Source organism: Parasteatoda tepidariorum, chromosome 7 (assembly GCF_982258835.1).
Source record: "Parasteatoda tepidariorum strain Cologne lab strain chromosome 7, Ptep-v5.0, whole genome shotgun sequence".
In the NCBI taxonomy this organism is placed as follows: Eukaryota; Metazoa; Arthropoda; class Arachnida; order Araneae; family Theridiidae; genus Parasteatoda; species Parasteatoda tepidariorum.
The window spans coordinates 20,305,635-20,319,694 of NC_141761.1; the positions used below are offsets into that span (position 1 = coordinate 20,305,635).

General features: G+C 28.9%; 1 non-coding gene across 1 annotated transcript; it reads right to left on the reverse strand.

The window, feature by feature from the left end:
* Positions 1-11,279: 11,279 nt before the first annotated feature.
* TRNAE-CUC (transfer RNA glutamic acid (anticodon CUC)) lies at positions 11,280-11,351 on the reverse strand. Its single transcript has one exon. It is a non-coding gene; the product is annotated as a tRNA-Glu (tRNA).
* Positions 11,352-14,060: the final 2,709 nt, after the last annotated feature.

Genomic DNA, 14,060 nt, shown 5'->3' on the forward strand with positions numbered 1-14,060 from the left:
ATGCGTTCTATTAAACAAGAAATAAAAATAAGAAATGTCTGGACGTTTAAACTTCATTCATTATTTATCAGTGGATGTTTATTTTATGGTTTTTTTTACGTTAGGAGTTCTCAGTTCTGGTTAAATATTTTCTTTTTTCTTCTTATGATTTTTAAAAAGAGATTAAAAAGATTTTCTTAAAAGAGAGGATAAGAAAGTCAATCTTAATAAAATAAACAATATAGAAGTTAATGTCGAAACAAAATATTAAAATGGATAAAAAAAATGCAAAAATATATTTGGGATTATATGCCTGAGGAAAAAGGCATTATTGAATTTTCCTCCCGTTGGTGACAGCTATGATTTTCTTTTTTTTCCAGAAGTCTTCAACGAAACCATAGGATTTTCCTGGAACTTTGACAGATACAATTGATCACTATCAAAGCACCAGAATTTTAAGTAAAATTTTAATTTTTATTCTAGATCGAAGTCTTCAAGACAGTTAACTAGTAAGTATAAACGTAGATAAATATTTTTTTGAAAAAATAAAACCTTAAATTTTGCCATAAGTTCACAATTTATTTAGCGAAAATATGGGAAGTTGACGTAAAGCACTGTGGCACACGGATATTCGTTTATTGTCTCATGGAAAAGTGTTGGCAAGATTTTGAGGAGAAAAAAGAAAGAAAGATGAAAAAAGATTTTTTTTTCTGAACATGCATTTAATCTCTATCATCTCAAAAATTAACTAGTCTTGTTTTGATTCAGAAATTTGTGTTTCTAGCAGATATTTTTAACTATGCCAATGAGCTCAACGCAACTCTGCAAAGAAAAATAATCACTAATTTTAAGGTACAATGTAAAAGAAAAGCCTCACTTCTAAAATTTAAATTTTGACAGGTTGCATATTGAAAGATAATATTGAATGCGCTCCTAGCTTGCATAGTATTATGAATCTTTTCTTGTTCAAGAAGAAAATTTTTATTGGAATCAAAATCATTTTCAAGACTGTGACACCTCTAAAATTTCAATAAAAGAAAGAGAATAACAAATTGATATATCAACATGGACAGAAACTCAATTGTTATTCATTTTCTGATTTGCATTGGAAAAGAATATCCAAAAAATGTCAAAAGAGCTGTAAAACATCTAATGTCATTTGTTTCAACTTATGTATGTGAAAAATATTTATATGCTACAAAAACAAAAATGTATGGGATGCTGAGCAGATTTAAACAGATAGAAAAAGAGTACGTAAAAGTACTCATGTTCTGCTGTTTTAAGTCGAATTAAAAAAAAAATCGAATAAAAATTTCTTGACATCTGTAAGTATTTTTAAAAATTATGACGAACTATTAGATGACGAACTATTCAACTGAAACTAGGTTTCAATGAATCTATTGGTGAGTAAAAATAATTTAAAAAATGTAAAATGCCTGTTTTATTAATTAATTGACTTCATTAAAAGAAATTTACTAACTTGGTAAGGAAATGCTGCAATTTTTGCTCAAGCTCTAAATAAAGCACGTATCCTCGTATTTTTGTCACTCTGAATTAAGTTTCTTTAATTTTAATTTTTTTTAAAATTTTCCTTTTGGCGATAACCTTCAGCATTAACCTTGTTTTTAGAATAGAGATACGTACAGAAAAATATAACTCCAAAAATCTGAAGTTGTCATTTATATGTTTTGTTTTAGTTGTACATAATTAAAAATTTTTTTTTTTAAATTTTGTACTTTAAGCTTTAATATTGATTAATATTTAAAAAAAATGCTCTATTTGAAAAAATGTAAGTCCATTTCGAATTATTTAATTTATTTAATGTTTTGTTTTTACGTTTTACAACCTAATATTAATATTTAATTTAGGCCCTTTCGAAGCATAGTTAGAGGATTTAATAAGTTATTTTTTTGCTGCAAACTTTATTTGAAAATATTGCCAAAATTAATTTTATGTATCATTTTAAATATGGAGGAAAAAAAGACATACATCTATTCAAATAGTTTTGATTTTAATACAAGCATATATTTTCAATCTTATAATGATTACTAATATACTGCTTTCCTAGCAAATTAGCATATGTTGTCATTTTTTATTAAATGCTGCATATTTTACTTTTCTTAGCGGAATCAGTAAAATAACTATGATGCTTTCAGCATAAATATGAAATTTCCGTAATAGAAACAGTAGTTTTGAATGGCGACTGAATTTATTATCTTTTAAAATTGATATATATATTTCTCTATTTGCATGCAATTGACTTAATATAGAATTCAACTTATTATCAATTTAACCACTGCCTCAGGAGTTTAATGTCCTAATTTATTACAAAATTTACACCGAAAGTTTTAATTGAACACTTGATACAGGTTTCTATCCAATAAAAAAAGTAACAGGGATGATAAAATCCAATAATAAGTGGAAAAGAAGAAAAAAATTTCAGTAGAAATTTCATTTTTTTAAAGTCTTTTGGTTTCGGTAACAAAATAAATATATATATATGTAATAACAGGGCTACAACCCTGTTATCAGTGTTGTATTTAGCTTGAAATAATTGCAGTCTTAAGCCATCAGACGTTCTAAACAGGTTTATTTAAATGTAGGCTGGTATTGCTAACAGTTCACGTCCCCACTCCTGCAAAGGAGGGGGAGTGGACAAGACTCCGGACAATTCCGGCACAGCTTATCAGGATCACATTTTGATGAAAAGGACACACAAAACTACGCGTTCTTACGTTTTATACCAACATAGATTTGAGGTAAAAAGGCACATTTCGTACATTCCTTGTAACCTTACGCATTAAGGAAAATCATTTCTGCTTCCTTATATGGAATTAAAAAAGGGAACGATTCTAAAAATAACTCTTCCTTTGAAATATAAATCTATTTATATTTCAATGATATGTTTTCAGCCTTGAATTCCCAAAATAGAATCTCTCTACGCTTATTCTTTTACAAAGACATTTTATGAAAACGAAAGAGTTTTAATTCTTTTATTAATACAAAAGTATTCAATTTTTGTATTACATATATATATATATATATATATATATATATATATATATCTGGCTCTAGCGTTACCTTCAAAATCAGAGGAGTTGTTATAATCGGTAAAGAAGTAGCTACACTTCAAAGATGATTTTAAAAATACAGAAGTGTTTAGATAAACTTATGAATCTCTTTCATATGAATATGTATCTATTTGGTATGCCAATGATTCGACCCAGTTTAGAAAATTAATTGCGTAAATAGTCGCACCAATTTTTCCTCCGTTAATTTAATATTGTACAATTGCATAATTTTTTGTGTGCATATTTTTAATTATGCTTTACGAAAACTAAATTCCTGATAAATTAAAGGTTGTTGTAGCAAAGATGCTGTTTAGTTTAAGCGCTTGGGCAAGCTGGGTTTCCATGTGTGTTTAACAGGGACGGATTGTGAAAAATGGCGGCTAAATTTTTCCTCAGTGCAAAAAAACGAAAGAAAAAAAAATATAAATATTTATTTGTTATTTTTAACTTATTGCAATAATCGTTTCCGTGTTATTATTCTAAATGTGGATATTTTAAAGGAATTTCTATAGAATTTTTTATTCAGAAAAGAACAATTAACATTTAACAAAACAGCATTTACTTTATCGTATTTCTTGATTACTGATTTGTTTCCATAGGCATTGCTTGCATTGCATTCTATTGCTTACTTTAATATTGCTTGTATTGCATTCTATTGCTTACTTTAATATTGATTGTATTGCATTCTATTGCTTACTTTAATATTGCTTGTATTGCATTCTATTGCTTACTTTAATATTGCTTGTACTGCATTCTATTGCTTACTTTAATATTGCTTGTATTGCATTCTATTGCTTACTTTAATATTACTTGTATTGCATTACTTTCAAAATTCGTATCCAACGCCATTCAGCTACCACTCAAAAACACTAAAATGTTAGCCAGTATGAACATGCATTGTCTAGGAACATTATGTGGAATCACATTATCAATCCTTGTAATTTTTCTTATTACCTTTTTATTCATACACTTGTTTCGATTTTATTCATACACTTGTTGACTTAATTTTTACTCCGGTGATTAAGGATGTTTTTATATCTATTTTTAACTTCTCATTTTTCGCCATTATGCTTTTAGCTGCAAGAGTTCAAGAATTAGATGAACTAAAATTAAAAGCATCTCCTACATATTAAGATCATCAAAAGTTTCCCGTGAAAAAGATATAGAGTTGATTATTTTCTTACATTTGAAGTCAAAAATTACACGAACGGTATAGATGGAATTATGCGTTCACAAAAATTTTTTTTTTTAGCTTCGATTAGAATCTTATGCACTTTTAATACATTTATTTCGCAGTTAAATATTATTGATTAAATATGCTTTTGAAGTAATATTTAAAAATTTTCATGTATTTTTTTTATTTTAATATTAAGTATACTGAAATGATATATATTAAAAATTTCGTTTTTAATCAAGATAAAAAGAAGAAATTGATTTTATTTTTGTCAGAACTGAAACGAAAAACGAATCAAATACAATCGTAAATGAAAATCTTTCCACTCATTTTTTTCTAAAGTGATTCGCTCTTCGTTGCCGCTTTATGTCTGACAAAAAGAAAATTAGGTATCTTTATTTTTATCCCTCCTTTTATCTGCTAGTTTTATTATGACTGAAGTGATCGCAATTTCGATTGATGATAAGTTTTGTTTCGATTATTCAGGAAACAGCGTAACTTGTACTGGCGTCAGGTACAAAATTCCAGTTGAAGTATGAGCACTTTCGCTAGTTAGAAATATGAGCACATTTAATGCTAGTTCGAAATATGCTTATGGAAATATGAGCAGTTTTGCTAGTTTGAGCAAAAATGCTCAAAATTTTTAGTTTAGGATTAAATAGCAAAACAATTTTATTTTCGCTGCCTACTGAGGACATGTGGAGATTAGTGCTCATATAGATTCTAAATTCTTCAATAGCTGATGAGATAAATATTTTTTATTTTAAGAATTTTAATGTGCCTGTTATTTTTTAATTCTACCCCTTTGCTGTGTATTGAGAGTAGCTAACTTTTTAATGTGCACAATTTCCCACCTTTTTTCTTAACGTCTACATCGAACCAGTTAGTAACTCGTTAAATGGTCGCAGGATACAAATACTGCAGTTATCAATAAATCACAATTTAACCAGGGAAAGGATTTTCGTGCAGGATGCCCCCCCCCTCCAAATAAATTTTTTTTTTTTTTTTTTTTTTTTAAGATTTGAAAATTTTTAGAATTTGGATGCAGTTATCTAGAGGTTGAATCGCATCACATCCAAGTAATTTTTGAGTCAATGTATGTAGTAACTGAAATTTCGTCTTTGTAGCATGTATTAGGGGGTAAGTAAAGTTGTTTTTAACATTATATTCGTTTATGTATATTAATGTCGGGATTTTTACATTAAGCATAAACAATTTTCAGTTAATGATGTCAATTTAAGCATAAAAATTTTCAAGAAATTTTTGTTTATTTACTATTGATATATGTAGCAAATTGTTTGATATGTACTGAATACTGGAGTTTGATTCGTTTTTCCGACAGATGATTTAATTGTATTTTTTTGAACCCATCTTCACACGTAAGCTGCATTATCAATGTATGTTTTGAGAGCTAATATAGCAAGGCTTGTGTGTGAAAAAGTTCAATTAATTCTACCTAGTAGTTTTTGGTTGGCACCCTTTTAAACATATAGAGCAATAAGCAGCATTTTCGTCATATTCTACTATTTTGCTATATAAAAGTTAAAAATGCTGTTCATGCCAGAAAGAAATTAACCAATGTGTATGGGAGAAGATGTGTGTTGACAGTACGCCAGTGCCAGAACTGGTTTACAAAATTTCGATTTTGATGTCGAAGATGCACTATGTTCTGGAAGGCCGGTTGAAGCTGATAAAGACACGATATAGGTATTAGTTGATGCAAATCGGCGAATAACAACACGAGAGATCGGTGAGAGGTTAAATTTATCGAATTCAACTGTTTATGCTGTTTATGACCACTTGAAAGGCCTGAGTTTAACCTCGAAGCTTGATATATGGGTTCCCCATGTTCTCACGCAGATAAATTTGTGTCGTCGCGTTGACATCTGTTATTCGCCTCTCAAACGTCACGAAAATGATTCATTTTTGAAGCACATCATTAATGGGGATGAAAAATGGGTTATCTATAACAATGTCAAACACAAGAGATCATGGAGCAAAAAAGATGAACCGGCTCAAAGCATTTCGAAAGCCAATATCCATCCAAAAAAGGGTGATGCTGCTATCTGTTTGGTGGGATTTTAAAGGAATAGTTTTTTATGAGCTTTTACTGGATAACACAACAATTAATTCGGAAGTCTACTGTCTTCAGCTGGACGCACTGAGTGATGCACTTCAACAGAAAAGGTCAGAATTAATCAACAAAAAAGGTATAGTGTTCCACCAAGATAATGCGATACCTCATACAAGTTTGGTCACTCGCCAAAAGCTTTTACAGCTTGAATGGGATACACTGCCACACCCACCATATTCACCATATCTGGCGCCTTCGGATTATTATTTGTTCTGGTCACTGCAAAACTTCTTGGACTGTAAAACCTTTACTTCAAATGAAGAGGTCAAAAATCAAGAATTTACGAGATGCATACTTCCCTTGTTAGATTATTCAGCTTTGTTCTTTTGCTGATTATATCACATTTTGAAAAGCAGAACTGCTTTAATTCATCTTACTAGTAAGCCACTAAGATCGAACAGAGCGACTATGTGATTCCGGGTGAAAAATGTCAAATTAAATCTCATATCAAGAACATCATATACAACCACTGGAAACATGACTGGAGGTCTAGCGACAAGTGAGATAAATTTATTAATTCTTTAAAGACCCTAGTATAAACCGTCTGCAGGCCAATTTCTGCTTAAACCAGCTGCATAATGGCTGTTCGGGACCTATCAACAAAAATATTTTAGAAAATCAGCTTCGTGTAATTACTGTGGAGTGAGATAGGACATTCAACATCTCATTAAGCTCTGTCCTAAGATAGCGGGCAATTCGTGGAACCTACATCAATGTGCGTGAAGAGGAACACCAATGTTTCTCTATATTGGTCTGCAGAAAAATTGTGATTTATATAATAAAAACAAATTTTCTAGGACATTTTAGCCCCTGATCATCTGACCCCAGTCATGAACGAACAATAGAACATCATCTTGATTTTATACTGATTAACTTTTTACCGCTTCTACATTTTGAACTTTTATCAAATTATGTGATTTTAGACTTCACCGACTTTTATTCAAACTTTTACTTTTATCCATTTACACTTATGACTTTTAGCTTTCATTGACTTTTAGTTTAGTGATTTTATTTTTATGTTTAATTTTCTAAGTATTATCATCATTTTAATTCTTGCCATTTACACCGGTGTTTTTGGCTTTGATTTTAAATCATGTTTTTCATTATTTTAATTTTTAGCTAGTTCACTTTTAACTTACATTGAATTTTAGATATTCTAATGATTCATAATTATTCAGACTAGCCAATTACAACAGTCATTTTATATATTTTTTGATTGCTTTTGACATTTGCCTTGACTTTAATATCCTTAGACTTGAAACTATTACGTTTTTTTAATGACAGCTGACTTGTTCTGTTGCTACTATATAGGCTACCTGTTCTCGTTGAGTAGTTTGTGTAACAGAAAGTGACCTGACCTCTCTACTGATACATTGGAACATATACCTTGAAACCATTAGGCATAACGTATTACTTGAATTCGAGCCCGACATCTTGAGGGGATTTAATTATCAACTATGTCAACCTTCATCTATCAAAAGTTACTTCAAGATGGGTTCAAGTTAATATGACTTATATACTAGTGAGTTGTTATTTAATATTTGTAGTGGTAGTTACGCCACATTACTCCCCTTCCAGAATTTTATCTGTGATAGAATTCGATGAACGGATACCACTAGTTGCTGTTTATTTATTTATATCAATTTTGCTCATTATATTTTCTTCATTTTTTATAGCATTTCGCTCATATTTTTTTCCCTTCATTTTTTGTTTATAGCATTTCGCTCATTATTTTTTTTCTTCAGTATTGATTATTGTCCGGGAGACTTTATTTACTTCACCGGATTTTTATTTATTTACTTTTTCTTTGAGCAGTATATTATAAAGCAAATCAACTGTTTAATGTGGACCATCCATCAATGTTGGCATGGTCATATCACGTCCGGGTCACCAATGAGGGGATTTAATAACCGACTATGTCAACCTTCATCTTTCAAAAGGTATCTCAAGATGGATTCAAGTTAACATGTCTTATATACTAGTGATTTGTTATTTAATATTTGTAGTGGTAGTTACGCCACAATCTAACACACTTTTGAAACATACCACGTATATGGTTTGTAGTGTTATCAACATATATTTAGTGTAATATTTTAACTTTTAATCTTCGTATACCCTCCAGGGGTGGGTTGCGGTTCAACTTCTACTAGTCATCTCATAGAAGCCGAAAGAGAGTTGGGCACGTTATTAAAGAAAAAATAAAAAGATGGCACAAACAAAATCAACCACTATTTCATCAATGACTGAAGTCAGTAACTATAAGCTAGACAGAGTTTTCAACTACCTTGGTTCATTTATTAATGATACTAACAATATTTCAGGTGAAATCTAGGCTATAAAAAGGAAATAAATGTTTTTATTGATACCAAAAGTTATTACTTATTCAAGAAAAAAAATTCTAACTAAGGAAATCAAGTTGAAGATTTATAATACCTTTAGTTACGTATGGTAGTTAGACTTGGACTCTAACAAATTAATTCGAATCCAACTTGTTATAATCTTCAAAAGTAAAATTTTGAGAAGAATTTTCAAACCTATTAAAGTAAGTAATCACAATTGGGAAGAAGAAATAATCCTAAACTTGAGCATTTAATCAGAAGAAACAAAGTTATTCGATTTATTAAATCCAGCTGTTTTACATGGCTGGGGCTCATGGAAAGATTAAATGCTAATAGAAATCAGAGAAAACTTTTAAATTGGAAACCATTGAACTCGAGACCGAAAAGAAGACAGAAAAAGAGATGGTTGGATGACAACAACGATCTAACCATCTTGAAGGTGAGAAACTAACTAAAAGTCAAATCCGAAATATAAGAAAGTCTGGAAAGATATTTGTTAGACAAGCTAAGGCTCACAGCGGGCTGTAAAAAAGCTCTTCCTTAGAACGCGCTTCAGGCACATATCGACGGTAGGTCCCAAATCTATGTGGGAACCGCGGCACAGATTAATACTGTATAGGTAAGGCCGATAAGGTATCACTAACAAGGGAAACTAGGGAAGTGTGACTCGCCAATTTTGATATAAACTAGTGGGATGTATGCCTTATGAGGAATAATTTTAGGGGGCAACATTCGTTTCGGCCCATAGAAGGTTCTGTGAGAGATAAAAAATAATTCAATGTATAGAAAAATCGGTATTTTATTACTTCAATCGGTACTATTAGTTATTGTAATTGTCTCATGATCCAATTAATTTGTAATTAATTGGATAATTAATTGGGTAATTAATTGGATAATTAATTGGATAATTAATTAATTTGCTAATTAATAAATTAATTAACATTCGTTTCGGCCCATGGAAGGTCCTGTGAGAGATAAAAAATAATTCAATATATAGAAAAATCGGTATTTTATCACTTCAATGCAGACTATTAGTTATTGTAATTGTCTCATAATCCAATTAATTTGTAATTAATTGGATAATTAATTAATTTGCTGATTGATAAATTAATCAGAAAATTAATTATTAATAAATTGCTAATTAATCATTAATTAATTGTTAATTAATTATTAGTTAATTATTAATTATTAATTAATTGTTAATTGATTATTAATTGATTGTTAATTAATTGTTAATTAATTAATTGATTTGCAATTACATACTACAATTAATTTTGAAAGTTTTTTGGAAAAAAAATTAAACAAATTTGATGTCAATTTTTTTTAAAAATTAACCTAACAGGTTTTTCTGAAAAACTACAGATATATAAAATTTTCGAAATCAATTTTGACAATAAATATGCATTATATAGTACGTGAAAGTACCACAAAATTAATTGGAGTATGAGACAATTACAATAACTAATAGTCTACATTGAAGTAATAAAATACCGATTTTTCTGTATATTGAATTATTTTTTATCTCTCACAGCACCTTCTATGGGCCGAATCGAATGTTTCCTCCTAAAATTATTCCTCATAAGGCATACATCCCACTAGTTTATTTCAAAATTGGTGAGTCACACTTCCCTAGTTTCCCTTGTAAGACTTCAGAAAAGTGATAAACGAAATATAATTTCGGAGATCATGGTAAACTTTAAAATTGACTTGAAAGTAACGAAATACATAATATTGAATGCTTTAGGAATTTGTATAACAATTTTAAAAAGAATTGTGATTGAATTTGATCCGTGCAATATATGTTACGTCCCACAATAACTATTGTAAATTTGAATTTTTTTTAAAAAAATAGGGTCAAAAAGTAACATAGGAAACAAGTTATATTATAAGGATTTAGGTATTTTTTTTCTTTCCAAGACGTAGGATCACTTTTTTTCTTTCTTCATGTATAAGGAGACTCTGACCCCACACATAATCATAAGCAAATAATAATTCTTCATAAGGAAATAATAATAATAATGATAAACAAATAGCTCAATTAGAAATTTTGCGTAGTTACACATGAAGTCGCAATAATACTAAATAACAAGTACCAACTAAACTCTTATTGAAAAGAGACATTTGGCGAGCATCGAGAATGGTCGGTTTTACAGATCGCTGTCTGCAGAATTTGTATGGTTTTAAAGCAAAACATGATTTTCTATCTCACATACCATAGATTTGATCGAATTATTGCATTTAGTTGATTAAAGAGCTAACTTGATTAAGTTGATTAAAGAGCTTACTTGAAACAATAAAAACTAAAGAAAGAAGGTAAAAGAATCGTTTTAAAAATATTTTCGGTAATGGCTGGTTTTGGAATACAAGACACTTCTTACATTTAAGAATAAAAATATATAAAATAAACTTCTCAAGCCGGGAATTGATCGAATTAGTCGCTGCTTGTAGCATTTAGATGATTGAAACATAAAAAACTAAGGAAAAAATAAATAAAATAAAAGAATCGTTTTTAAAAATTTGTAGGAGATGATTGGTTTTGGTACACACCTTTCATTTAATAATAAAAATATATAAAAATGATCTTCCCACGCCGGGAATTGAACCCGGGCCTCCTGGGTGAGAGCCAGGTATCCTAACCACTAGACCACGTGGGAGTTATTTAGGGTGGCTAATAAAAGAATAAAAAAAACTTAATGATTAAGAAAAATTTACATTTTCTAATAGTGAATTTATATAGGGAAAATTTAAAAAGCCTTTTATTTGGCATTTTTTCCCCTTTGTCTCATGTTAGATTTATAACATAAAAATAAAGTAATATGAAGAATATAAAACATTTAAATTTGTCTCGTAAACATTCAGAGTATGATTGAAAAGTTTAATAAACTTTTTTTACCTTCCATGAATACTCATGATTTTTAATTTTACTAATTTTTATGACAAAATATGAATCATTTTGAGTAGTTCAAAAGATTCGCAACTTACAAATTTAATTCCTGAACATTTTTTCAACTCATGGCTTTTTTTTTTAACATATAAAGTTAAAAAAAGTTTTTTTTGAATTAAAGAGTTTGAGCTACTTTTTCTTCTTCTTTTTTCTCTCTTTATTTACAATTTTTTTTAACATAAAAATTGCGATAATAAAATTCTATTAAAAATCTTCTTAAAATTATCGTTACTAATAAATGCTGTAGATGGCAGCAGCAGCAATACAAAGAATTTCAGTTTTGAAGTAAAAGTTTCGTCTCATTTTGGTAGTTTATACGTATGCTGTTTCTTTATCTTGCAATATCTTTCCTTCTTTTTCCTTTTTAATTTATTTTAAATTTCACTGCTTCAATCAGAATAAATTTAAAATAATAAGTGAAAACGTATCGAAAATATTTGAGTGGTTTATATAGTTAATTTAGAGTTAAATAGTAAATCTAGAGTGGTTTATACAGTAAATCTAGAGTTTATTCATCCTATACAGCTGAACAGCACATTTTTTAAAAAAAGAAACTTGATAGTTAAAACTTGGTATTAGTTTTAAAATTTAGATACTAATGTAAGATGGAATGAAAAAACAGGTTTGAAAATGAATTAATAATAGAAATTGAAATAAAATATTATGAAATTTCCATGAAAATTATTTTTTTCCGAATTTTTACTCTATGTTTTAAATGCTGAAATCTCCTTTTTTTAAGATCCAATTATACTATCATGCTCAAGCTTTTTGACTCGAAACGAAAAAACATTCTGAATAAACGTAAAAATATACATTTTAAATTATAATTTTTAACTTAATACTTAAGAAGAGAAAAGATAGAAACGTTGCTTTTAACTATAAGGAAAAAAAAACTTTTTAAAACTTTTTATAGCGTTTTGATGTAAAATATTTCTAAATATTTTTATTTAAGTTTATATGAATTTCATTACACAACATTTCCAAAATCTAACGTTTTAAAATAATTTGTTTGAATAATTTCCTAATAATAATTTAATTGTTTGAATAATTTCCCTTATTTTTTAAAATTCCCTTATTTTTTTCCAGAACCAAACGGTTTTCGTAAAATATTAGATTTCAATTTGATTACTATGATTAAAAGTTTTAATATTTTCACTTGTAAAAACATATATTTATGAATATTTTATTTTTCTATTTGCGTGCGCTATAGTGTATTAACCTTTTTTTCTGTTAAAATTCTTTTAAGATTGAAAAATGAAATGTATAGATTTTACTGATCGCATATAAAACTGTTATGAGAGGAAAAAACAAAAACGCCATCGAAATGGACGAAAAACTAGAGAGGAAGGAGGATGAAAAATATCAAAACCAGTTTTATTGCTCAATGTAAGTTGGAGGTATTATTAATTTTTAAAATTTCAACTTCTTTTTGTATACGCTCGCAAACAAGCATGTTTTCTGCCTTGCATTGCCCTACTGAATAGTGATCCATTAGATTTCGATACAGCATTTTCGTTGTTTCGCTTAAATATTAATTTGATTCCCCTTAATTGCACATTATTTTAACTCATTTCTTATAAGGATTTAAAACTCCGAAGTTTTATTTAGAACTATTTTTCCCCATGACAAATACTTTATTTAAATATATTACAAACTGTTATCAAACTGTTATTGCAGTTTAAAAAAAATGATATGAGAAATGAATGAAATGATTAAAAAAAAGGGATATGAGTGTGCAATTTATGTACTTTATATATCATATCATAGTCTTAATGAGCAAAGTTCCCGCTGCGTAGGAAACTAGAAAACATAGAAATACATAGTGTCCTCTCCAAGAGTGTAATTCCTAGATCCCTAGACTAGATTTGAAATTTCTCTAGGAAGAATCGTATGAAAATAACATTGAAACATGCTTTGAACATTTAGGACGAAGGTGATTTAAAAGTGAGAAAACTGGAGAAAACCAAAGGAAGACATTCACTTTTTTTCTGAAAATATTTCTTTTATCGACGCTGTTTTCCATTTGCGAAGAAACTATGACCCTTTTTTGAAGATTTTTTTCAAGTTCTTCTCAAACAGCTTAAGTATTTACTTTCATTATTATTGCTAATAATCGGCTACTAAAGTTGTACGGCGTCAATCTAAGAATTTAACGGGTGCCATCTTTGCTCATTTTACACCCACTAAAAAAATTTACGAGAAGTTGATTTAAGTGGCAGATTTTAACAAATAAAAAAAAACAAAAAAAAAAATAAAATCGCAGAGCAAGTTACCTGGGGAGGATAAATTTGCTCACCAAGTCTTTCAACTTTACAGAAGAAGTTTCTCCGATCTATAGAGAAATACACGAATTTTGCACTAAAAATTTGAAATAAGCTAAAATAATCCCAGTTAGCGATAACAAAAATTAAAAAGAAAC